General features: G+C 39.2%; 2 protein-coding genes across 2 annotated transcripts in view; one reads left to right on the forward strand and one right to left on the reverse strand.

Annotated features, from left to right (window-relative positions):
• The window catches only part of LOC134539484 (glutamate receptor ionotropic, kainate 2-like), a 128,355-nt gene extending 121,099 nt beyond the window's left edge, over positions 1-7,256 (reverse strand). Inside the window, exon 1 of the mRNA XM_063381557.1 lies at positions 7,174-7,256. The gene's annotated coding sequence lies outside the window, so the exon portion shown is untranslated. The remainder of the gene's footprint in view (positions 1-7,173) is intronic.
• LOC134539483 (glutamate receptor ionotropic, kainate 2) overlaps positions 1-26,420 on the forward strand; it is a 639,484-nt gene that overhangs the window by 128,793 nt on the left and 484,271 nt on the right. The window lies entirely within an intron of this gene.

Consider the following 26,420-nt stretch of genomic DNA (forward strand, 5'->3'; position numbering starts at 1 on the left):
GATTTAAACTTACAGTAGTGTTACATGTTCTAAGGCCAATTAATTTTTGGAATTTAGGAAGCCGTTCAGACGTGAAACTAATTTTTGTGTACATCTGCCAACACAATTTTCTGAACAAACTTCTTAGTAGTTTAGACGCTGTTAGAAATTACAGTAAAATTAAGGAATTGTCTGCGATCAATGCAAATAAAATAAAGGAACTGATATTTGTAGTTTCAGAGAAATTGATATTTGTAGAAACTACACTCTGTTTAGATTTCCAGGTTCTATATTCTGATGAAAATTGAACGTGGAACAAAAATGAATTTTTTTACTGTATATTTAACATGTTTTGAAGTTATCTTTGTTTGAACTTGAATCAGTCTTTGACCAAAGTAATTCTTAGCCTGTTTTGTTTTCGTGTGTCATGGTATATTATCTACTTAATAAAATTCTTGACACCGACTGACAACGTACAGCTTAAACCGGTGTGTCTAGAAGCATGAAATTTCGCACAGGAGTTCCTTATACAAGGAAGGTGAGTATCAAGGAAGGATTTTTGAAATTAATTTCCTAAGGAAGTTAAATAGGGGATGAATTTGTCTGAAATCCTATCGTGCACACGGCTAGTTCATTTATGAATATTTTTTCTAAGACATGCAAAACTTCGGAATGGAGTATTTGTTCACGATACTTACTTTATTTTACTTTGAGTAAACGTTTTACATATGAACAGGATATTTGTAATTTTTATTTTAGCTTTTTTTCCCGTTAAACCTTAGTTATAGTACCATATATCGTATATACATGCATAGGACTACGCATCTCATTTGTAATTGTTAACTGCCTCAGTAGATAGTTTCTGGTCTGTTTAGCCTCACGTAGTTTGCTAGCGGTACATTTCCCGAGATACCGCAACTGTATTCGTATTGCTGGTGCAAATGGTAAGTTCATCGACCTGTCTTCGAAGACGCCAGCTTTAATTAGGTTGCATTCCGTTATCTAGGTGGGCCGAATCGTACCATTTCCGTTCAAGATAATCCCGTTAGGGCGTTAAGACGCGTGTGTTTCGCGGGTGAAGAGAACGAGAGAGAGAGGGCTGGCACAAGAGTGGTCTAAGTCCACCCAGAAGCTTCTTTGCTAATGTCTTCGACTTTAGTCTGGAAATTCTATGCTCTTTAACAACACCTTTAAAATGTTTTGTAAGCGGAACGAAAATAATCATGTAATAATTACATATATTTGTACAATTGTGCATTTACATGAATACAACTCTAGCACTACAAAAAAAAGTTCGCAGTAATACTGATTTGGAATTATTAGCCGGGCAATCATGCTTTGAGTTGTCTCAGTCATTAGTTTAAGTTATTTGTAAACCGTTCTCTTAATAGCTTTCATGTATTAACATTCTATAACAAACTAAAAAAAAACTGTTGGATATTCTATTATCTTTTCAATTGTTCAAATTTTTTTGTGTAAACCATCAATTAAAATTTAAATTTATGCGCCAATTTTCGTAAGCATGCCAAAAAATTAGTATTGTTTCCAAAAACTTATTTCATTTATGCAAAACACATAGCATTTGGATTTTAAAAATGTACAGTATATTGTTTGTAGTATAACACACTATTTCTTGGCAACTAATTTCAAAAGAAACTTTTATAAAATAAAAATTAAAATTTTTGTTCACTCATTAAGAGTGTCCAACATGCGAATACTCGATATCACTCTTTTAATCAGAGTACTCTGAAAATTACTTTGAAATTATAATTTTTTAGGCACATCCGGTTTAGCCATTTTCAACAGTAAAAAAATTGGTTGTCTGTAAAGTCGGTTTACGGACGATAGTTCAACGTGACAACGTCATAACAAAACATTGATAAAATGATTGCATACTTTTATGAATTAAATTGAATCATTTTTATTGAATTATCACTATTTTGTATGGATACAAAATAGGAGTGAAATGAAATCTACAATTTAATTGATAAACTTACTTTTATTTGCACTCATTCATTCAAATATGTTTATTACTTTAACGAACAGATTATTTTAACAATAAAATTTATACATGTTTGCTATTTAACTTCGTCCAATCTGTGTTATTCTATTAAGGATAGGACGATGATAGGAAAAGTCTAATCGATGGTTGTTCCAATCGAGTGGAAGAGAGATAGATGCGGCGCAAGCGTACAATGAGCGTAACGGGACAATGTGCTTAACGGGACACTTTTTCGTGCGTGCAGCCGGCGTTCATCGATTTATTAGACGTTGTCACGTCAAAAATATATATAAAAAATATGAGTCTTTCGTTCTCATGTTGCAAATGCACTAATAATACGAAACTCTGACATGAAACATAACGTAGAAATCTCTGAAATAATGGTAAGTGATATATATAGGAAGACCGCTTTTACAATATATAGGAAAAATGGCGTTTTCCTGACGCGAATGACACGTAGTTTCCGCGCACGCCGCTAGAATTCACTCCAGGAGCAGTTACGTCGACTATCAAAAAATTTGATTTGCAAAGCGAAATTTCGAACTATAAGTATAATTATTCGGCTCTGATAAAAGGTTAAAAGACTTCTTAAAAATAAAATATTAACCAGAATAATTATAAAAAAAACACAAATATTATAACACTAAGTATATGTTTGTATATTTGTTTCTGCATAAACGACTAAAATCAGTCAGTAAATACTTCCATACGAAAAAACATTAAAATTATTTATCTTATTCAACATTTAAGAATTACATTAAAAAGTTTAACCACGTAAATATTTTATTCAACATGGCGTCGGATATGTGTACGCTAACAATCTGTTTTTTTTCTCTACTGTATGATAAACGCTGCGTTATCTTTACTTTTCAATGTTGTTTAAGTTGTCATTATATATTTTTATGACTATAAATTATAACCTAAAGAATTAAAGGATAATTGTACGAGGGATGTTTTTTTAAATGAGGTCCTTTTGATCATTAAAAAAAATAAACACGTGACAAAAAGGGGTTTTATTTTTGGTTGCTACATATCTACTTCATTTTCCCACGTAATGGCCATGCGGTTCTAGAACTTTTCCAAACGCTGAACCAGTTTCTGTAACCCCTCCTCATAGATGTTCGCCGCCTGGGGAATGGAAGCGCGGCTACCCGCAGTGCAGACGAGTGATGCGGGAAGCTCGTGTACATGGTCACAGGTGCAGATCCTTTTGAAATTCGGGAACCGAACAGCAACGCCCGTCATCTCAGGTCTGACCTCGATCTCCTCTCGTCGCCTGGGGCTGGCGTGTACCTGGGGCGCCGCGGTAACTGCCCCTGTGCGCCGGCATTCCCGCGTAGCTCGTCTGCACTGCGAGTTGCCTCGCTTCCAGGCGCGGGACTCGCCTGCTCGCTTCGGCGATCCGAGAGAGACTGGCTGCTGTTTGCTGGACTGGCTTTGAAGATGTTGCCGCGGCCGCCTTATTGTGGGTTACTGCGAACGGTCCGTCGTAAACCGACAACGAGGAACTTAAGACAACGGAGAATGCAAGACTGCCTTTATCAACTGGTTTAATTCTCAGGCGGCAAAATTATTATGTTCAGAGGGGTTACGTGATTATGTAGAGAAAAAAAAAATGAAGCAGTTATTTAGAAAAACTAAAACTGTTAACAAAAAAACAATTTTTTTGGATAGAACAAACGGACTTTAATTAGAAATAGCCCTCGTACTATTATAAATGTTTATATTTTAATACTTGTGCGCGATGCAAATTCTGCAAATGTTCGCGAAAACAATATGTACGGGTGAATCGCGCGGGTGAGCAATCTTTTCGAGATTTCTGATACTCAGTGTCATCTCGTCTTAACAGCCTACCTCATGAGCGTACACTGTAAATATGTGCAATTTGACACAAAATGAAGTGGCTCCACCGATGTTATTGTAATTTTGCACCTACATAAAATGTTTGTGCAGTTTTACGCTTGTGCTTAAAGTAAAAATACAATTAAAAGTGTGAAAGTATAATTGTAATGGTTTGGTAAATACGTCGTTTTTATTTTGTTATTTATAAATTTTCATATGCATCAATGTGTATATTTACCTCAGCTTTACGGTTAATTTTGCTGCGTCGTAGAGTAAATTTACTGTAACAATGAAAATGATAATTTGTATTATTTTCTAAGTTTGTAGCATATGTATACGTACTTTAGAGCAATTTTTCATCTATCAATTTAATTGTTTGAATTAACACTTCTAACGAACTGAGTGATTTAGCAAAGTATCACACCCACTATCTTATAATTGTTAGTCTAGCGTGTTAAATCTTTAGTCCATCAAGCACACTAACAAACTATCGTGTAAGAAAATATCACTTTGGTAACTAAACGTAAATTAAATGGGTGTGTGTCATTAAAAAAAATTCAAATAATTTTTTTTCTCAGTTCATTGATAGTTGTAAATTTACTCTGACAATATTTTGCACTTTTACTATGACGTATGATCGTGCCTACAAGTACAGCGTATTAAAATATACAGGACATTGATTACTTTAACAATTTTAAGTGTAATTTTCTCTATGCATACAAATGTGTAATTGAACACGTTAGTTATTGTAATTAAAGGTGTATATTCATAAAATATTTTTACACAAACCTGTAGTACTATTTAGGTTTCTAAAGAAAGTTTTTGTAAAACTACACCAACTGTTCTAACTTTTCAAAATTACACGACAAAAATGAAAAATGATTCTAATATTTGTATATAAAATTTTACTATTTTTTTTCAGTGTAAGCCACCCATGAATATTGCGCAGTTTGTCAACCAAGTGTGTGTTTTCCTGAGGTTCTGCACATTATGTGGTATCTTCGCTGGGGTGCCAAACGGAACGCATATAATGCTCCATTCGTCAACTCAAATATGTTACAAGCGTACCCTTTGCACACAAACTTTACAAGGCTTGAACACCACCATTTGTAAAAGTGTCTCAACACACAGAAAAATAAAAAACTGGTTCAATGCAGTTGTAGGGAACAAAATTTTTTTTCTTTCTTTCTTAGTAAAACTTCGAAGTCGTCAGTCACTCAGAGGCGCGTTAAATCAGCCTGCTAGCTCGTTGTTCTGTGCGTAGGGATCAGGATACGCGCGAAGCACGAACAAACCTCGCCCTTAACGCTTCCACGACTGTAGGCTTCCCACATCAACCAGGCTGTCAGCCCAAGCCTGCTCTGCGAAATTCAGCCCAACATTTAAATTTCACGTGAAAATCATTTTCGATTTTATAAAGTAAAGATGTCGCAGAATTGTATGATAACCTTTAAAAGATACTTTTTTTTTAACGTTATAGTAGCCAACCTATTATGAGACCTAAATTATTAAAGGTATATTCTTTCAAACCTTATTTATTATAAAATAACCAAAATTTTAATTAAGTATGTTTAAGGACATTTTTTAAAACTATTTTTTTAAAGTGGGTACGTTATTTGAATGACTTTTGCAACGGGAAAGATGTAAAACGTTTTTAGCCATACGCCATTCTTGGTTGCAATGGCGTACGTCAAAAATTAAACGTTTTAAATCATTATTTCAGGAGGTATACGTTAGTAACTTTCTTTGGAAATAAGTTTCTAAAACATAATATTTTTTCTCTGGTTATGTGTCCCTAACAATTTCGCCCAATAAATGTATACATATTAAAATTGTTTTTAATGTTACAAATAAAATGTGTTCAAGTAAAACATTGTTTTACTAGAATATATAAATATGAGGTGAAAAGTGTAAAGCTAAAATAAGACTTAAAATTCAAACTTTTTGGGACAATGAACCATAGTGATAGAGACTACTTTTATCAGGTAGTAAATCCTGGTCCTGGAAATTCTTTGAAATTCGTATTTCTTAAAAACTTTTATAGGTTTCGTAGACTGAGTATATTACTTTAAAATACGAAGAAAATATTGAATTTTGGGAAACTGTAATAAATCTTTATCATTTATATGAAACAAGAAAAAAAAATTACACATACGTTAAAACATTTAATTTTACAAATAAATTATTTTTAGACAGTTCTCAAAATATTTTTTTGTGACGATGCAGGTGTTATAGTAATATTTACATAGTGAATTCCTATTTAGCATTAAAAAAGTAATTTTTAGATGGAAAAAAGTATCCAGTATTGAAGTTTTTCGGATGATGATAAACACGGTTGTATATCATGGTTGAATTTTTTTTTTTTAGTAAATACACAATATTTTCCATTTAGACTTAATATATACATACATATATACACACTGAAAGAAAGGTTTGTTTGCCTCCATAATATATTTGTTTTGACAAAAAAAAGGTGTATCAAAACAATTTTTTTATTAGTAGGAGAGGTTTTATCTACCCGAAAAGTACAAAATAAATTTTGCCACACTCAGAATTTGGCATGGCCAACCAAATCTTTTGTTACATATAACAAATATTATGATTCACCATCAAACAAACAAAACCTCATTTCTTTGTGCATATTCTGGCAACAAGTGTCCTTATAAATTCCTTGTGAAATTACTAGTTTACGATTGCCGCGTTAGTAATTAACCAGGTGGTAAATGTGTGCAGCCGTATTTTTTTTCTTCAGATAATTGTTCAGCCATAATGTTTTGGACGCTGAAGTGTAGTAGTGTTTGCACTGAGGAAAAAAGTTTTAATATATGTTGTTTTTTAACGACGGAAATTCTTATTATCTTTGAAAGATTTGTGCAATGGGAGTGCATGACTTGATGTAAACTTTTTGGACATACGCCATTGCTAAGCACATGTAAGTTTGTAGAAGAAAACTACAAAAAACCCGAAAGACAAAAACACAAATTAAGCAAAAAAAAAAAAATTGCTGTTGTCAACAGGATATGAACACCACATAATATTCCATAACCGGAATATGGTCGACAAACAAAGACCATATTCCTGTTATGGAATATTATGTGATGTTTATATCCTGTTGACAACAGCAATTTTTTTTGCTTAATTTGTGTTTTTTGTCTTTCAGGTTTTTTTTTTTTGTAGTTTACTTCTACAGACATACGTGTGCTTGGCAATGGCGTATGTCCAAAAGCTTACATAAAGTCACGGAAATTCTTGTTCGTACTTGCAAGAACCGTTGCCGCTATGTTTTTTTGCGTGGAACGATTTGGAAATGGCGAGGTTAAGAACGCGACTTGAATGACCGCGGCGCTCACCTATCTTGATGACGGGCGGCAGCGCCCAGCTCCCGGCCAGCAGCAGCAGGAGTGCCAACAGCCCCAGCAGAGCGCGCCGCGGGCAGGCGGGCCCCATGACGGCCTCCCCCTCCCCCCCTCGGAGTCCCGGGAGCCGGCCCCTTGCGCGCGCGACTCCAGCCCCCCGACTGCGCGGCGCGCGGGCGTGTCGCTCTCCTCGCCGCGTCCTTCGGGCCTCTCCGCCGGCGCTCGGGCCTCTCCGCCGGCGCTCGGGCGTCCCCGCCGGCGCTCGGCCGTCTCCGCCTCGAGCCGCGCGTTCGGCCTGAGACGCCCATGCCCATCGTACATAGGGAGTCAGCCAACAGGGAGCGAACTCCCGGGAGCCAAACCTACACCTGCGTGCTTCGGACCATTTTGGATTAAGCGAATTATTTCATTTTAATGTTGTCTATAATAATTTTTAAGGTGCAACTCGCCGGCGGCGGAGTGAGTGGTCAATGTAACCACTCACCACCAGGGACGCTTGCGTCCCTGGTCAAATATTCCAGATACAAATAAAATTCAAAGCGGACCACGAGTCCAAGTGTCCAACCCCCCGCATGGTAGACTCTTTTCTACTCTGTCCAACTCTTCATCCAGACCATCCTCTGTCTCCTGTATTCTCCTACACTTAATGCATGCCAATTTGCATCCCGCATGAATGTGCCCAGGGTTTTCCCTGTGTCTATGCAGGTTTTACCTGGGCCCAACCTATCTCTAGTTATAGTCTAGATTTAAGAGTGAGGGGAGTTAGTCATGGCGCCAATCGCTGCCATGGCTGGCCAATCCCCTCCTAGCACATGATGCATGCGACCCTCTCCCTGCATGGCTAATCCCAGCATGACTAGGCGTATAGGCTTCGGCCTGAGACGCACCTAGGTCCCTCCCTAACCCGGACCCCTCCAAAATACACTTAGTTTTAGTTAGGTTAGGAGAAAAAAATCGGACGAGAACCGGTGTGTTCATCGTGATGGCCTAGTATGTTTTGGGGGCTCCGGGCACAGGCTTCAGGCTGAGGCGCCTGAGCTGTGCCGTTACGCTGTGTCCCGTTACGCTGTGTCCCGTTACGATCATCCAATATGGCCGCCGTGACGTCACAATCCAATATGGCGGTCGGCCATTAGGTTAGGGGAAAAAAACAGCCCGTTGTCTCGCGGTTTGGGGCGACTGAAATGCTGCCCCTTGGAAGGGCAGCCCTTCAGGATATCTTTAACAGTGGTGTTTTTGAAAGGTTGTCTGAATTTTTGCCCCTTGGAAGGGAAGCCTTTCAGGATTTTTCTGACAGTGGTTAGTTTGTAAAATGACCTAACCTAACCTAACCTAACCTAACCTAACCTAAACTAAACTAACCACTGTCGGGCTGCCCTTCCAAGGGGCAACAATTCAGCTCCCCCCGCGGTTTGGTCTCACACGCCGTGTTGGTTTTTCTTTTGAAGTGAAACTTCGTTGCAAATTTCGTGCTTTACGATAATTCCGATCGCATGAGGGGAATAGTTGGGTACACGGTGGGGGAACCTGGTAGAAGAGGAGACGGCAGGGGAGCGGTAGAAATGACGCAACATACTTGCACAATCGCACACTTCCACACTAGCATACTTGTGCGATAACATAATTTAGCGCTCGCATACTAAATATAACTATGTATCCTTTACCTGATAATATAATAAGCTTTCGTTATACGGCATTTGGTAGGAGTAATTGCGAGAATGACACGGACGCATGTTGATTTTTTTTCCTTCGGATTTTCTTTATTACTTTTATTATCAAGAGTATTTCCAAAATTTTAATACGATATCTCCCTTGTATGTTTTTGGTTATCCCACAATTATTTTCAATAGATATCACACTTAGTATAAATATCTGTTGAAAATATTTGTGGTGGAACAAAAAAATGCAAGGAAGCCACCTAGTCAAACGGTTAAACGTGTACACCTTTTGAGTGGTCGAACTTCCAGAGAATTGTAAAAATAGACACACACTCATAGATAGTGCATACCTTTAGCATACTTAGCTGGAAAAGCTGAATTTTTAACATTTTTGTGCAGTATGGTTAATAAAAGAATTTTTTTTTTGGTTTCAAGGCAATCCTGGTATGGTTTAAAATAATGTCAGAAAATATTATTTAATTTTGATTAGTTTTTAAAATCATATTAAATTCAGTTGATTCAACAAAAAAAACCCAGGTCAAATAGAATTTTTTCTGAAAGAAATTAAACCGTACTACATAGCAGCCAGTAAAAAAGAATTCAAACCTTAAAAGTTCCAGCTTTATATTCCATTTAATTCTCCTTATCCATACTGCACAAAAACGGTAAAAGTGCTCTTTGCCAGCTAATTATGCAAAAAAAAAAAATGCATGTGATGTATATATATATATTTATTTTGTGGGAGTTCAGCCATTGAGAAAGTCGGCAAGTTTAATCGTGTGGAACGTAAATATAAAATAATCACCTAGAAGGGGGCACACACTCTTAAATAAATATCATGAAAGAAAAAAAACGAAAAAAAAATTAATATCTTGGTGGGTGAGACAGACCTTAAGGGTAACAAGGCCTCGCCATCTTGAATTTTTCCATATTTTTGCTATAATTCTAATTATGAACCATCCATCCAAATGTTTTACATGTCAAGGCATAAATAAACTCTACCAAAACATCTTTACGATGTTGCAAACTCATTTATACCAACAGGCTCCAGTCTTTAAGCGCCGCGAGGAACTAACTTATTATTTCACGCGGATGACTACAGAAATTATGATAATCATTAGAGACTGGAAAAATTCAAGAGTTCAATGTCCTCCAGGATAGACTCCATGATCCTCTGCCTACTTGGACAAACGGCGCCTGTTCATTGGGCGCTGAATTTTGAGGCGTCTCAAGTGGGTAACTTGTGATTGGATACTTTTTTTTATTGATTGTCTCTAATTGGCCAAGAGTCCTACATATTAAGAGTGAACCAATAGCAGGAGCACAACGGTATAAATATTTTAATTTTAGCATATCACGAAATGAACCCGCGAATTTTTCCGGTCTGTAAGTATCAGATACTTGAAACTGCAAACCCCTTCATACAGTCACATTTAGTCACGTGCCCGTAGCCTTGTAGCTCGCAAACCAGGCACCCTGCTTCGCCGACGTCACGTCTGGGGGAGGTTAACCCCCCTTACCCTAGAGAGATGAAACATACCTAGTGATCCGGAAATTCCCGGTGCTCGTCTGCCCGCAGGGTAGAAGTCAAAGTCATACATAGGTATGCTTAACCCATGTTTTCTTTCCCATTGGCTGATTTCTTAGCGAGAACAATATTTATCCTTGTTAATTGGCACTACCAATTGGTAGGGGCGGGAATTTTTCGCGAATAAATCTGAACGCCTATTAGATTGCAACAAGGTATACCCGCACCAGTGGTTTCTTCCTTGTGATTGGCGGCCGTCTGCGAGAGAAGTCGTTGCCTTTCTTGACCGAGTCACTCAGGATGCGTTTGCTTTCGCACTGAATTACTCTTATTGGTGTTTTATCAATCGACATGTACCTGAAAGAAATTCACCCAATCATGAAACACAAACGGTGCTACAGTGTTTTAACTTATAACTAGTCTCGGAATCTTTTCGCGAAATATGCATGGCTCTACCAATTGGCTTATTTCTCCTCCTAGCTGGGCATCGTTTGGCTTTCGGTCGTAGAGGGGCGTGTCCAAATAACTGCTGACCAATCATCGAGCACGATGCGAAAGTGATTAAGGACTGCATTCTGTCTTGCGACTAAATGAATGCGCGAAATTTCCATATTTATAAAATCCCACGTAGCCTGTCGGAGGGGACTTCGTATGTCCTCGTGGCGTTGGGCGACTTCGGGGAAGATTAAGGCCCGGCTTTCACATTCGATTAACCTGCAAAGTTTTTTGCTTTGGATTTCACTTACTTTGATTCAGCAAGCGGCCTTCAGACTTTGCTATGCCATAAATAGGGACACCTGTATTTCGCGATTTCATGTCAAGTTATTTCACAAAACACTGTAGCTTTTTCTAAGAGTCATGGCAACTTGTGAGGGTGCAGCAGTACGGTGACCACATTCTCATTGGCCCCGTCAAGAGCGGGACGACACCTCTCACCGACCTCAGCCAATAACCACAGGAGAAAAGCTACAGTATTTTGTGAAATACCTTGACACGAAATGTATTCGCGAAATACAGGTGTCCCTAGCCATAAACCACTTAAACGGCGAACTGTCTGTACAAGACGCTGGGGCGTACTTTAACTGTGAGCAATGATTGACAAAGGCAGTTACGTTTCAAGCGAGCGAGAAAAAGTTCGGTTGGGTACGAGTTGGGTGTGGAGTTTCAAAAATGAAATTTTTTAATTTTTTTTTTTTGCGTCCGAGAGAGCGGCAGTGAACTTTAGCGCAAAAACTGTTAGGCGATGTTGGATCAGTGAGTGAGTGTGGACATTATCAATAGAAGATACATTTTTTATAGGCATTTATAACGGTTGCCTTGATATTTTTAAAATTTTTTCTTGGAAAACGAATAACCACCGTAAAATTTTTAATTGAAGCGTTTGAATTTATATTAATAAAATAGAGCGTAGCGCAGAGAAAGCGACTACTGGAAAGTGGTCATTTAAAACGTGGATTCTTCAAATGTTGTTATAATAAATATTTTTAAGGACAGACAGTTTTCATTGTTATGTTATCGCCCAACATGTTGAATGATATTAAATGGTTTTTATTGGCAGCCATTTGGAAATCGGTTGGAGTACATTGTACTATTTTGAGGTTCAAGTTAAATTAATATAAGCTTAATGGTAAAATAAATGATTATTGATCACTCACTAGTGAAAAAAATAGAGCTTCCATCTCCCTCGGTTCCTACACAGTTTTTCCACTTTATAACTCTGCTACTTCGTTTATTTTTAAAAACATGGTTTTATTTGATTCCGTTGTTCAGGGGAGTTGCGTATGTGGGGCTAAAGCTGGCTCGTGGAAATAATCTGTTTATTTTTTTTGCTCGCGAATCCTGACGGAGAGCGACGAGTTGGGAGGCACGCAGTGCAGACTGGCCTTCTCACGTGAGCCGAGCAGTGCACACGGGCCTTCTCCTGTGAGACGCGCAGTGCACACGGGCCTTCTCGCGAGAGCCGCGCAGTGCGCACGGGCCTTCTCGCGAGAGCCGCGCAGTGCACACGGGCCTTCTCGCGAGAGCCCGGCAGTCCGCCCGCCCGCCGACATTTGAACGCCTTCCAGCTGCCTGGAGAAGCTTCCAGAAGGAAGCAGACCCTGCCTCCAGCCACCCTGGTCCCCCTCCTTGGTCCTTACTGCTCCTTGGCACCGGAGGCCGAGGCCGCAATGTCGAGGCGATATCGATGTGTTCCCTGGGTCTCGACCCCTCGTGGAGAAGGGATGGGGGGGGGGGGGAGGTGATAGAGTCCCCGGGCGTCAACACGTTAACTCACGAAAAAAAATGACGTGCAATCATCGAGCTTCCGTTTACTGCACTGGAATTTTTTCATTCATGGAAATGAATCAACAATGTTAAATTTGAGAATTTTAATTTTATTTAAATTAAAACTGGACAAAATGATGAAGTTCCGTACAACACATTTTAATTTGATATTTGAACATGAACACTAAGGATGTATACAAAATAAATAAATAGTCTACTGTAGTGACGATTTTAAGGCCCAAGCCAACTCGGGCACACGTACCTTGCGCAGAGCTTCAGATAAAACAACGCGATTGTGAAAACTGCACACGATATTAGTGTGTTATCAGCTTACAAAAATCAATAAATTAATTATACGTTAGGGACGGACGAGTAGTCCTGTTCACCGTATTTAGATTTCAAACTGTGTTTTTAGGAGAGTGAAAATGGCTAGAACGCATGTATTCAGAGTAATTTTTTTCAAGCATGAAACATCCGGTACAGATTATTGAAAACACTCAAGGGACGTGCATTACACCCTTAATCTTATTTCTCCACCAAATGATTTTTGGCTACCCCTCAGATCTCATAGCTGCCTTATGCACGACGAGAAGACTGCGAGCCAGTGTGCTTAGAGGCGATACCGCGCTAGAAGCACGAGCGAGATTCGCACTTATCACTCCGCCTCGCTAGCGGACCCCTTGACCCCTACCTGGACACATAAACGGGCTATTTGATATTATCTTTGAAATATTTGTGCAATGGGAGTGCATGACTTCCTTTTAATGGGAGTGCATGACTTCCTTCTTTAAGCTTTTGTATGCTTAGCAATGGCGTATGTCCAAAAGCTTACATCAAGTCGGGCTGTTTGAGTTGACATGCTCCGCACTTTATTTCTGTTTCGGACGCATGGTGCTACAGCCAACATAATCAATAATACTGTAGCAAGAAATTGTCGAGAATGTACGCTTCTCAGGTGTATGTGATTTTTGCTTTAGAAATTTAATTATTGTTGTTACTTATAAATGTGTGAGTGGAGTCCTAGCACCACAGAAGTGATACTTAAGTAGCTTGGCTTCTGGGTTGTAGCCGTGTACTTGGCAAATGATTCACCGACGTTTCGGTCGACATTGCAGTCGCCATCATCAGGGAGCAGTTACCTGGTAAGGTTGAGGTAGTTGCTTCCTGATGATGGCGACTGCAATGTCGACCGAAGCGTCGGTGAATTATTTGCCAAGGACACGGCTACAACCCAGAAGCCAAGCAATGGCCGTGAAAGCCTGCTAACATTATAAGTGAAACTTTTTATTTATTAGGTATAGATAGAGATAAATTATTTACATTTAAAATCTCACTATGCGCATAAAAAATGAATGATATTTATAAAGACAGTTGCACAAATCAATAACTCTTTTCCACACAAAAAAAATAATTATCGATACTTAAAATAAAATAAAAAGCAATATGGTAAGTCATTCGTTAGCCGTTACGAAAACTGAGGAGAAGACAAAACACAAGCATATAGCATGCTACGCTACGTACTTAACCCCCCACTCCCTTGCCGTCTTCCCATTCGACCGCTAGTGCATGCGTTGAAATGGCGTCGCCGCTGACGCACTCTCCTCTACCGGATCCCCCAACCACGTACGTAACTATTCCCCTCGTGCGATCGGAATTTTCGTAACCGTAGCTCCCTCAGCAAAGACATTTCACTTCAAACGTCAATGGAAATTAACGTAAATTAATAATAACAATATTTCCATAATTTTACATAACACAAATCAGTTTAAATGTTGTAAAAAAATGTGCACACAAATTGCTGGTCAGGTGTCACGTGAGAATCATTCGGCAATCAACAATAGTTACTTACTAATGCTACCGACAGTGTTTTCTAAACCGAAGGCCGGCTTATAATCAACCTCCCCTCCCACGTCTGCTCCCTTATAGATAGAGACAGGAAAAATTCGTGAATTCATTTCGCGATAGGCAAAAATACAAATAGTTATACCTCAGTGCTGCCCCTGCTATTGGCTCACAACTCACCTGGATGACTCTGGGCCAATGAGAAACACCCAACCAACGCTTTATCGAATCACAGATTGCTACGTTGGGGCGTCTCGCAAGACAGCAGCCAATGGGCGGGTGACATTTGACCGAGAGTACGTATAACTATGGAGTTCATCCTACAGGTCATTGAACCCGCGAATTTTTCCTGTACCTATGAATAGGGTAGTTTGGGAGCCAGCGTACAGATCTGTGTCCAAACATTCCAGAGACGATACATAAAGCTGGAACTGTATAAGTAGAGACCTGTAAAATTCGCGATTGCAAATCCCTAAAGGATAGACTCCATGATCCTCTGTGCACTCGTGCAAATTACATCTGCTGATTGGTTACCGACTCGTAACACCTGTTGACTGGAATGATCGTGATTCGCTAATTCTTCTGTTAAAGATTTTTCATTGGCCCAGAGTCCTTCAGATAAACTGTGGCCCAATCACTGAAGCAAAATAATGTCAAAAGTATTTGGAATATATCCTATCGCGAAATGAACCCGCGAATTTTGCAGGTCTCAGTGTTTAAGGTATTACTCCTCAGTTTTGATCGGGGGAGGTGCTGGAGCTTCAGCTAAGACCAGAGGCTAGGGTTGCCCATCCCAGCACCAGCAGATGACGGACGCATTGAACGGGATCAGCAGTGGGGGGTTTAAGCTGTGTGACGACTGGCCGCAGGTCTTGAGCGTTTCCTGCCGGTGGAAGAGAGTCTCGGTCCGGTGGTACCCCGGTGTGTAGGTGATTCCCTCCCCCCCCCAGGGTGCCTGCTGGACTGCCGCCAGCCAGACACTGCGGCGTCTGGTCGTCACGTCGTGAGAAGCTCCCTTCCCTTCTTTCAACCCTGCCCCTTCCACACCCGCTGCTGCGACCCGAGATAAGCGATGTGCTGGCGACGAGGCCTCTGGGGTTACGACCCGACGTCTCTTCTTCCCCTCTTTCACCCCCTCTCTCTCCTCCTGACTCCTGTTCATCACCGACGCCGACGTGAGGCCTGCTTTCTCTCTCTCTCTCTCTCTCCTCTCCGGCGTTGCTTCTTCTGATTTTTTTCCCTAACCTAACTAAAACTAAGTGAATTTGGGAGGGGTCCGGGTTAGGGAGGGACCTAGGTGCGTCTCAGGCCGAAGCCTATACGCCTAGTCATGCAGGGAGAGGGTCGCATGCATCGTGTGCTAGGAGGGGGATTGGCCAGCCATGGCAGCTATTGGCGCCATGACTAACTCCCCTCACTCATAAATCTAGACTATAACTAGAGATAGGTTGGGCCCAGGTAAAACCTGCATAGACACAGGGAAAACCCCTGGGCACTGTCATGCGGGGTGAAAATTTGCATGCATGAAGTGTAGGAATTTACAGGAGACAGATTCTTCTTCTGTTCCCCGAGCGGTTCTTCGAACACTGCCGAGGGGAGGCTACAACTATCGAGCGTTACGGGAAATCCCGATCGCACGAGGGGAATATTCGGGCACGTGGCGTGGGGGAAACAGGTAGAGGAGGAGATGTAGAAAAAGAACGCAATATACTTGCACACTTAGCGCTCGCATACTTGCACATACGTAATTTCTTTTTATTCGCGACCTCAGCCAGAGAAAACGATGTTTCATAAAACGAATGATATCATAAGCAAGAAGTATCACTTGTATTGCGCACGGACTCCACGCAAATGTGTTTTTTTTTTTTTAATTTTTAAATTTCAAATGTATGTAATTGGTTGGCTCGTTAGATTTATCGACTGTCATTATTGCGGCCATCTAGACGATACAGATAAACACAATTAAATATTTAATACAACTGAAAACTTTCTGTTGCTCCACTACATAAACATTCCGCTTATTTATACTAATATTATTTTTTTCTTTTTTTAACATTTACACTACGAATCTATTTTTTTCTTCTGAAATTAAAATTTTCGCAGAAGCATTTGTGTGCGCGAGTGATACTAGATAATGTTAAAAAAATTACAAAAAAATTGGAAGAATATCGAAGCAAGCTGACAGGCTTAAGGGCCCCGCCTACCCGGACACACACGGTGCGCAGAGCTTCAGGAAAAACAACGCGATCTCAAAACTACTCAAGATATCCGAGTGGGGTCCGCTTACTGAAAAGCATTTAAGAGTTCGTCCAGGGCCGAAAAGTACTTTTGATTTCGGATTAAGTCTTTAAACTGTATTTTCAGAAGAGTTAAAATGGCTAAAATGCGTGTTAAAAAAAAAGAACTTTGGGAACCAGAAACGAAATAACAGCCTTCTTGACAGCATTCAAATCTACTATTTTTGAACAATGTAATTTGTGATCTCTCTCTTATCTTAGCGACAACCACTGACGTACTGTTTAATTTAGATGTGTAATAGAAGTGACGCGGACTGGATTCATCCTCAAGGACAAACAAAAAAGCTTTAAACGATTTAGAATTTCACACCCCAATCCATTGTTCGGTGTTTCTTAGTGTGTTGTTAAAAAAATTATTTAATGTCTCCTCTGCAATGTCTTCTCCGGCACAGGCATGCTTATTTTCACCTCTCTTGCAATTCAGCTCGAGTCGGATAGCTTATGAAATCCTCGGAACTCCTAAAGTAAATCAGAGACCTGCAGAGTGTTAAAAAAAACTCGTTATTCTTTTGTTTTATCTACCCTTCTTCTTGCCCCTCCTCCACGCAAAGAGAGCTCGGCTTGAAGAGGTTCCTGTCTTCTCAGGATGCAAACACAGACAGCATCGCTGCACTGGTAGAAATCACAGTAAATAAACTGACTTGTCAACTGAGACTGGTCCTTAAATAAACGACGCATTCGTCGTAATTCCAGAGAGCTGGATGTTCGTAAAAACTACACCGTATTCTATTCTCCGAGCATTCTGTTCCCTAGTAAATAAATTTAACGTACAAGTGTATTTATATAATTTTATTTATTCTACTTTGGTTCTGGCGCAGTTAAGGAGTGCACTTCTTTTCTCACGCTGAACAACGTTTGGTTAGTTACAAATAGAAATCAGACTTGAATTTACACACTGACAAATTACAAATTACAACACTTACTGATCTACCAATTTAACATCAAAGTTTAGTACTAATCAAAACCACATAGGCTAAAATATTGTATGAAACGGTATTGTTTTCATTAAATTTACACGCACTAGCTTATTGATAATATAGCATCAGTTTAACACGTAATTATGAAAGTGGTACTTCCATTTCCTCACCATTCATTAGGTTTCACGATAGTTTTAAATGTTAATACTCTTAGAATATCTGACAATATATAAGTCGTGGGTTCGGTAGTCCAAAATTTTTCTCATTTGGTAATAAGTATTTAATTGATCACTAAACGGAAATAACTTAATTTTTTTAGAGTTTATTTTGGAGTAGTAAAAACCTACATGTTCATTGCTTGTTTCAACTGAAATAAAATTGACAGTTGTGGTACACTTAAATATGCATGCATATTTTAATGTATATACTATGGCACAGAAATAAATAAATCAACAACTATCACATATTAACCTAATAATTGCGACTGTACATTTTCACTTTTGATACTCTTTTCCCCCCTTGAACAAAACAAAATCAAAATAATTCACAGTAACACGTGTAAGTGTATTACTACACAACACCCCGTAGCCACTGCTGCCACGTACACTTTTAAGAATTTTCACCTTAAACTTACGAAGAAACCTGGTCACAAATTATCCAAGTATCATCGTAAGTTTACAGGTATGTACTAAGTTAATTGATTGCGAACATTAATCCACGAACATAATTTTGGTGTACTAGCAAAACATTCCAAAACTGGTTAAGACTTCTGAAAAAAAAAATACGTTTTATTTCGTCCGCCAGCGTATTTACCTTAATAACAGATCTGGAAGTTGTAATACGGCCTAAGTTTCTAATTTGAAGTTGATTCTTCTTTGAAAATCCCGCAGATCTACTGTGGTTTCTAAAGAGCGTAGCCTACACTTTGTGCGAGACCCAACCCAAAATTTCATTTTCAGTGTAGCGTGGCGAATTAAGGGGCGTGGCTCTTGCTGGTCCGAATGTGGACACAGCCACTGTGTGGCGAAAGCGGAAGAGACGCGGCGGGAAATGATTAATTTCGCCCCGGAAGGGGGGGGGGGGGCGTCTCACAGAGGTGGGCTAAGGTCCTAATTACACGATCCGAGACCTCTATTCCCTGGCCGCGGGCATTTTCGGTCATTTCCTGAGTCACCTTGCTTCCAGCGCCCGCGCGGGACAGCACAGGTACTCCACGAATGCTTAGAACTCTCTCTCTCTCTCTCTCTCTCTCTCTGAAGATTTTAATGTGGTTTTGAAGTGAAACTTCTTTAAAGACGATGCGGCGGCGACATCATCAGAGAGTAATGAAAATAAAGGGGGGTTGTCTGTAAAGTCGGTTTACGGACGATAATTTTACGTGATAACGTCACAAGAAAACATTGATGAAAAATTGCATACTTTTTAATTTTCAAATATTATTTACAGTTTTTACAAATTTCATTTAAATAATTTGTTTAAATATAATCACGAACAATTAGTAATAGAAATAAACTGAAATCAAATTAATGTTAATAAATTGTTAATTGAAAATTACGAAATGGGACAAATAAATCAAATAATTTAAATTGCTGCTTTTAAAAAGCCCGCCTTAACCTGTTTGATATTATAGAAGATATTCTTGCACGGTGGATGGCCGGTTCTTGCACGCTCGGCTCAGGCGGAACGTGAAAATGAGTCATGCTTTTTCGTGCGTTCAGCCGGCGTTCATCGATTTATAAAGACGTTATCACGTCAAAAAAAGTACGTGTATTACTATTTGACGTTTTGTTTGTTCCACTTTCCCTTCTATGACCTTGTGGTTGTGGATACATCAGTTTCACACTAAACGAATTATTCTGAACCCTTTCAACACTAATATAAACTAAATATATTGTAACTACGAGCAGAATCGATTAGGGTTAAATAAGTATGGGAAGCCACTTCAAAATACGCGAAGAAAAAAAAAAGACAAGTTGTTAGAGAGGCTGTTGTAAGGTACATACTCAAATCAATGGAGATTTTGTCAGAAAATCATTTGTCTGAAAACTCCCTAGCTAACCAGTTGGCTACAGATAAATAAAATTATTTCTAATTTAAAATTTAATAACATTTCTATACTAGTAATAAAACCGTTTAAGTTGAAAAGTCTGTACATTAGATGAAATTACGAATTTTTTTGGAAAAGCTACTAATTTTGTTAAGATCTCAAAAATAAGTTGTTTTGTTTAAGTTTTTGTCTGTTTGTTCTGATCTCAATAAAAAACTACTTGACGGATTTTGATTAAACTTTTTTATTGGTAGGACCTTTTGCTAACTTAAATACAAGGCTATATAATATTACAGAAGCGTAATAAAATATATTCGCTATCAATAATGAGCCTACCAAAACTACCAAACAAAAATTTTACCGTTGTGAAAAATTCAACCCCTAAAGGGTGTAAAAGGGGTAACAATGGTTTTAACAGAAAAATAGTACTGTCGAATCTACTATATCTAAAGCTAACAAACTAAGAATAAACAAGCATATAGAGATTGGAATGGTATTATTTTTAATTTTTAAAAATTCAACTTGCAATGGGAGTGAAAAAGGAGGAAAATTTAGTAGATCAAAAAAATGCATACTTCTATATTTACTAGATTTATAGATAATAAACTAAGAATGACAAACAAGTATGAAAATTTAAGAGTTGTATTTTTTATTTTATTTTTAGAAATTAGACCTTCCATGGAGCGAAAAGGGGGAAAGTTAGGTTTTATCATAAAAAGTCAGATCTCCAAAGAAAACCAAGCTGAAGGTAATAAACTGAGAAACAATAACGTACCTACTTTATATGATTTCATAATACGTTTTTAATTTACCATTTTTATACATCTGACAATTAAAGGGTTAAAAATGTTGTCAATTCTGTTATATTATAAAAGTCATATCTTTGTAGCCAATCAAGCGTGGTGTAGTTTATTCAGTAGACTATGATTTACGACAAACATAAAACATATACTCATGCAAAATCTACCAACTCTTTTTTTTACTACTTGCTGAAATTCAACCTTTATGGGAGTGGAAAGTTTTGTAAAATATAGTTTTAATATTAAAAAAATCTTAAAAAAAAAAACGAAATAGGCACGTGTATCACAGCTACTTTAAAAAAAAGAAAATTGGCTGCATCGAAAGAATTAAAAGTAAGTAAGTGTTATTTCAATGAAGGTAATATATTCAATTACCTCCTATTCGCATGACCTCTGCCATGCACACGACCGCCCTATGCGCTATCGTTAGACACTGGAAAAATTCGCGAGTTCAATGACCTCCAGGATAGACTCCATGATCCTCTGCCTACTTGGACAAACGGCGCCTGTTCATTGGGTGCTGAATTTTGAGGCGTCTCAAGTGGGTAACTTGTGATTGGATACTTTTTTTTTTTTATTGATTTTGTCTAATTGGCCAAGAGTCCTACATATTAACAGTGAACCAATATCAGAAGCAGCACAACGGTATAGATATTTGAATTTTAGCATATCACGAAATGAACCCTCGAATTTTTTCGGTCTCTAGCTATCGTGTACTGTTACTGCTATTTTGTCCTCTCAATTCTGCACCCATCTTTATCGAGAGCTAGTGAGCTAGTGAGATAGTGAGCTAGTGAGATAGTGAGCTAGTGAGATAGTGAGCTAGTGAGGTAGTGAGGTAGTGAGCTAGTGAGGTAGTGAGCTAGTGAGGTAGTGAGCTAGTGAGCTAGTGAGGTAGTGAGCTAGTGAGCTAGTGAGCTAGTGAGCTAGTGAGCTAGTGAGCTAGTGAACGGGACACAGGAGACGCCTCGGCAGATGGTCCCGTGGGGCCAACTCCTCGGATACTCCGCCGACTCCATTGTCCCAGAGCTCACAGCACTCTTTCCACCCGGTTGCATCCGTTTCCTTTAGCTCACAGAATAAAAAAAATTCTGTACTTTCACAAAAGATTCCTTTGGAACCCAGTTGCTAAGAAATAGCATTGTAATACTATAAGAAAGACACTGTAACTTTATACAACACAGGACTACTGCTATTTTTGCGTATATCGAGTTAATACGAAGTATTTCTTACGAAAATTGACGTATTATAATTGTTGTTTAATTAAAGATTTTTTTTTGAACCGTGGAAAAGATAGTTGAATATTCAACAATTCGAATTTATTTTGTTCTCTCGTGCTTATTTATATGCGCAGTTAATACTAAAAAGCTATTCAGGGATCGGTTAACAAAAAAATAACTTAAACTATTGTAGGTACTGTGACAACACAAAGCATAAATGCCCGGGTAAAAATCCGAACACGGTAATACTAAGAAGACAATTTTTTTTTTTTAGTGATACAGTTGTTCTTACGTTAATACACAAATTAAAAAAAATTCTGTATCTTACAGGGATATTTCTTTTGCATTTACAAAACAAAATTGTAGTGCGGAAGCCTCGATCCAGACCTCCCTTCACCATTACGCCATTGGTCCAACGCGGTGAGCCAATGAACTGAGGACCGGTAGTGTTGAATCCTTCACAATAGTTTCCGAAACTTCTGCCGTTGCTTAGTTTCCTTACAATGGCAAAATATCAGCAATGCCCTGAAATTGAGCGAGCGAAGCTGATGGTATTCAGCTAGTATAGCTAATATAAGTGACAGGAAGCCACATCAAACTCTTGCAATGGTTTTATGTCAGAAAGACTGAGAAGACAGGAGTATTTTCAATATTGTACGGTAGAACTCGCTAAACACACGGCGAGAGCGGTGATAGTGAAAGTGATAGTTACGTCACAGTTTTTGTTTGGTGACACTTGGCGAGGATCACAAAGAAAATATTTTCAGTCACGGCGATGGCAAAATGGGATATCGAAGGAAGGAAGTCTCTTCAAAGACCGCAGACGTACTGTTGAAGTGTTTGCTACGTTCGATTACAACTTTTCTCGTGTTTCTGTAAACAATTCACTTCATTGCCGCGCCGTTCGCAAAACTTCCCATGATCCTTTGATCTCACGGTCGCTATTAATTCGGCGTCTCGTCCTCAAAGATCAAAATGTTCCTGGTAGTTTAGTCCATCAGCAAAGCCTTTACCAAGTACACGGTGTGTTGCGTTTACGTGAACGATCTAACGACAGGAGCAGTTTCTGTTGTTTGTACGCAGAATTGCATTGCGCTGAAGCAGCGCGCGAACTCAAAATCAAGAACCTAAATTGAAAAAAAAATTCGCCAACATATAATGCATATTTAAAGTAGGGCCTACTCTAAAGTTAGGTATTTAAGGAACTAAAGAGCTGTAATTATTTATTTTCAAGTATTAATTGGTAAAGTTATGCATTTTTGTTTTGTTTTCAGGCCTAGCTTTATCAGAAAAGATTTTCTAAACAAGTTTTAAGATAAATAATTTTTTAGTACTTTAGTATTTCTTCGTTGAGAGACAATATAAATTTAAAAAAAGATAGTTGTGAGAGTGACTTAGACACTTTTGAAATAAACATGTATTTTAGTCTGTAGAGTAATCGTATATCTAAGAGCCAGTAAAAAAAGTTCACGTGTGTTCCATGCGTCTGTAGGCTGCCAAATAAAGTGTTTATGCGCAGCCGGCGCACACCCTCTACCCCGCTGTCTCTGTAAGGTCGCACCCGCCTCCTTCCGCGCCCAGATTTCGGAACGAGGTCCTCGAAGAGGCTGCTTGTTAGATCCCCGCTGAGGGTTAACGAACGACTCCAGAAGGTGACTGAAAAGAGAACGGATGGAGGAATGGAAGAGGGAAAGGATGGGGGGGGGGGGGATTTGTTGAAGTGTGACGACACACGACTGAAAGAAATCCTGATCTCCTGATCCTGGCTCGGCGTATCTTTTTTTCTTTCTTCTTCTTTTCCCTCACCTTCCGAGTTTTCCCCGGCGGTGCGTTGTCGGCAGGTCGTGTTCCCATCGCTCCTCTCTCATTCGCCGAGAGCCGGAGAGGCGACTAGCCGGGGAAGAGAAACAGCCAATAGACGCAGGGGTACTACGTTCAATGGCCAGGAGGCCGCGATAAAAAAAAATGATGACAGATGTTTATTTCACGCCGTACGATTATGCACAGAGGTTTTTAAGTGTCGGGACGATGTTACGCTTCAAAGAAATTTGTAGACACGTTCAAAATTCGCGGATTCATTTCGCGATATGCTAGCATCAAAACAACTATACCTTCGTACCGCTTCTGCGATTGGCCCACATTTTATCCGGGGGAACTGTGAGCCAATGGGAAACACTAAACCAAGGAAGTGCCGAATTACGGACAGCCTGGTTGAGTCGTCTCATGCGTCAGTAGCCAATGAACAGGTGTCATTTCCGCGAGTATTCGAAGGACTGTGGAGTCTGATCCTAGAGGTCAATGAATCCGCGAATTTTGCAGGTCTCTAGAAATTTGTGTAGGGCAGTGACGACTAGCTCGCACACGCCTTTCTGGGAGTGGACGAGAGATGAGGAAGAGTTGGGTAGGGGAGTTGGGATTCAGCGCCTCTCCCCTCATAACTATCTCGATGGACTCCACCCCTCCCCCCGGTGTCAGGGGGGGCCAGGAGCTGCCTGAATAATGCATGTCGCGTGCCGATATGTCCAGCGCGGGGCGACTCCAGGCATGACGTCGTGTCGCGACTCGACAACGGCCTGGCGTGACGGCGTCGGTGTGCGAACCACTACCCCCACCCCCTCACCCCCCACACCCTCGTGGAACTACCACCAAGTGCTGTAGAAGACACCGCAGGGAAACTCAGGCCTGCCGACAGGGAAGCCTTCATCACACAGAAGAGAGAGCCACACCCGAAGTTCCCCGAAGTTCACGCTCGCTTTTTTTCCCGCCTGTTCTATCTCATTGTTAGAGACCTGCAAATTTCGCGGATTCATTGACCTCTAGGATAGACTCCACAGTCCTTTAAATACTCGCGGAAATGACACCTGTTCATTGGCTACTGACGCGTGAGACGTCTCAACTAGGCTGTCCGTAATTCGGCACTTTCTTGGTTTAGTGTCTCCCATTGGCTCACAGTTACCCGGATAAAATGTGGGCCAATCGCAGAAGCGGTACGAAGGTATAGTTGTTTTGATGCTAGCCTATCGCGAAATAAATCCGCGAATTTTGCATGTCTCTACTCATTGTATAAACCGGTGTGGCATTAAAATTTTGCGGTCGATTAGGATAGGTTAGCTGCATTATAAATACTTTAAAACATTGTGGATGGTTTGGTTATATTAGGTAAGTATAGCTACATTAAAAAATACTGTAAAATCATTTTATGGTTGCTTAGCAAATAACTTTTTAATATGTAGGTAGCTATCCAGGGATAGGAAACCGTTTACATGATTTTACAGTATTTTTTAATGTAGCTGTCCTAACCAAATCAACCGTCCACAATGTTTTAAAGTATTTATAATGTAGCTAACCTGACCTAATTGTCCATTAGTTATCATGAGTTGTCCAAAATAAACATTCACGGACACACGGCCAACGAAAAATATGGTGGCGTACAAATAAATACTCTTGCCTTGTTTATAGTCTTTCCTTTTATCAACACTGCCAAATTTATTTACAATGAACAAAAAAAAAAAAAAACAACCGAAGATGCACGATCGGGCGTTTGGCTCTCTCGTCTGTGAAAAGAAGGCTTCCCCAGGTAAACTCAGGCCTGCTGACACGAAGCACGAGACTCGCCCTGCAGCGCTCCTAGCGGGACGAACTGCAAGCACCCGCGCGTATTTCAAATCTGCGTGCATTTTAATACGGGCGTCCCAGGCCTTGACTCAGGCAACGGGTTTTTTTCCTTCTAAATTTTTTGAAAAAAAAAAAATTAAACTGTTCTTGTACTGAAAATAATGCTAATGCGTATTTTTTCTGTATTACTTTCAATTTCTTTAAAATAAAAAAAATAAGTATTTATTAATGCTTCAAAAATGCATAATTAAATATTTATACACAACATAAAAATGTATTTCTCGTATTACTTAAAATTTCTAAATAATAAAATAAGTAATTATTAGTGCTTTAAAAATATATAATTAAATATTTATACACAAAATAAAAATGTAAATCGATGGTTTTATGAGGCGACTGCAAGTGTTATAGCCTAAATAGCCTACAACACAAATCCACTATTGGCGACCTAAACAAGTGCTCACAATCAGGCTCTATGCCCTGCCCAGACATATAAAGCAACACCGCAGCTGCGTTGTACGAGACACGTATGTGAAACCTGATTCAACTTTTAATATTTTACGTAACGTATATTTCATTACATTAGAAAAATATTAATTTTAACTTTTATCTTGTCTATCTATCATCTGCCAAAATCCAAATTTTGACATTTTTGTGACCTCTTCTTAAGAATAAAATTGGTTATAAACTTAAAAGTTCTTATGCTAAAAGACAATGCTTGTTCCACTTCAAGACCCAATTTCCTTATCGCTAAAATTAATAATTGATTTTATGTAATTATTTGTGCAATTTAATTTGGATGTTAAATATCTCAAACTGATAAGTACCTTAAATATATAGCCACTCGAATTCTCATTCATGAAAAGCTTTGAAATGTTCCCATGTTTAAATGATAAGCACACAAGCACTTTATTTGCATAATGTGAGAGAAAGCAAAGATTTTTTTTTTTTTAATTTTTAAAGTTTAGGTAATATTTTGTACAAGGCCTGTTTCTGAGAACTTAAACCTAGTAAAGGCCTCTAGTCACCAGAAAACGGTTAGTTTCGGTCGT

Source organism: Bacillus rossius, chromosome 15, assembly GCF_032445375.1.
Source record: "Bacillus rossius redtenbacheri isolate Brsri chromosome 15, Brsri_v3, whole genome shotgun sequence".
In the NCBI taxonomy this organism is placed as follows: domain Eukaryota; kingdom Metazoa; phylum Arthropoda; class Insecta; order Phasmatodea; family Bacillidae; genus Bacillus; species Bacillus rossius.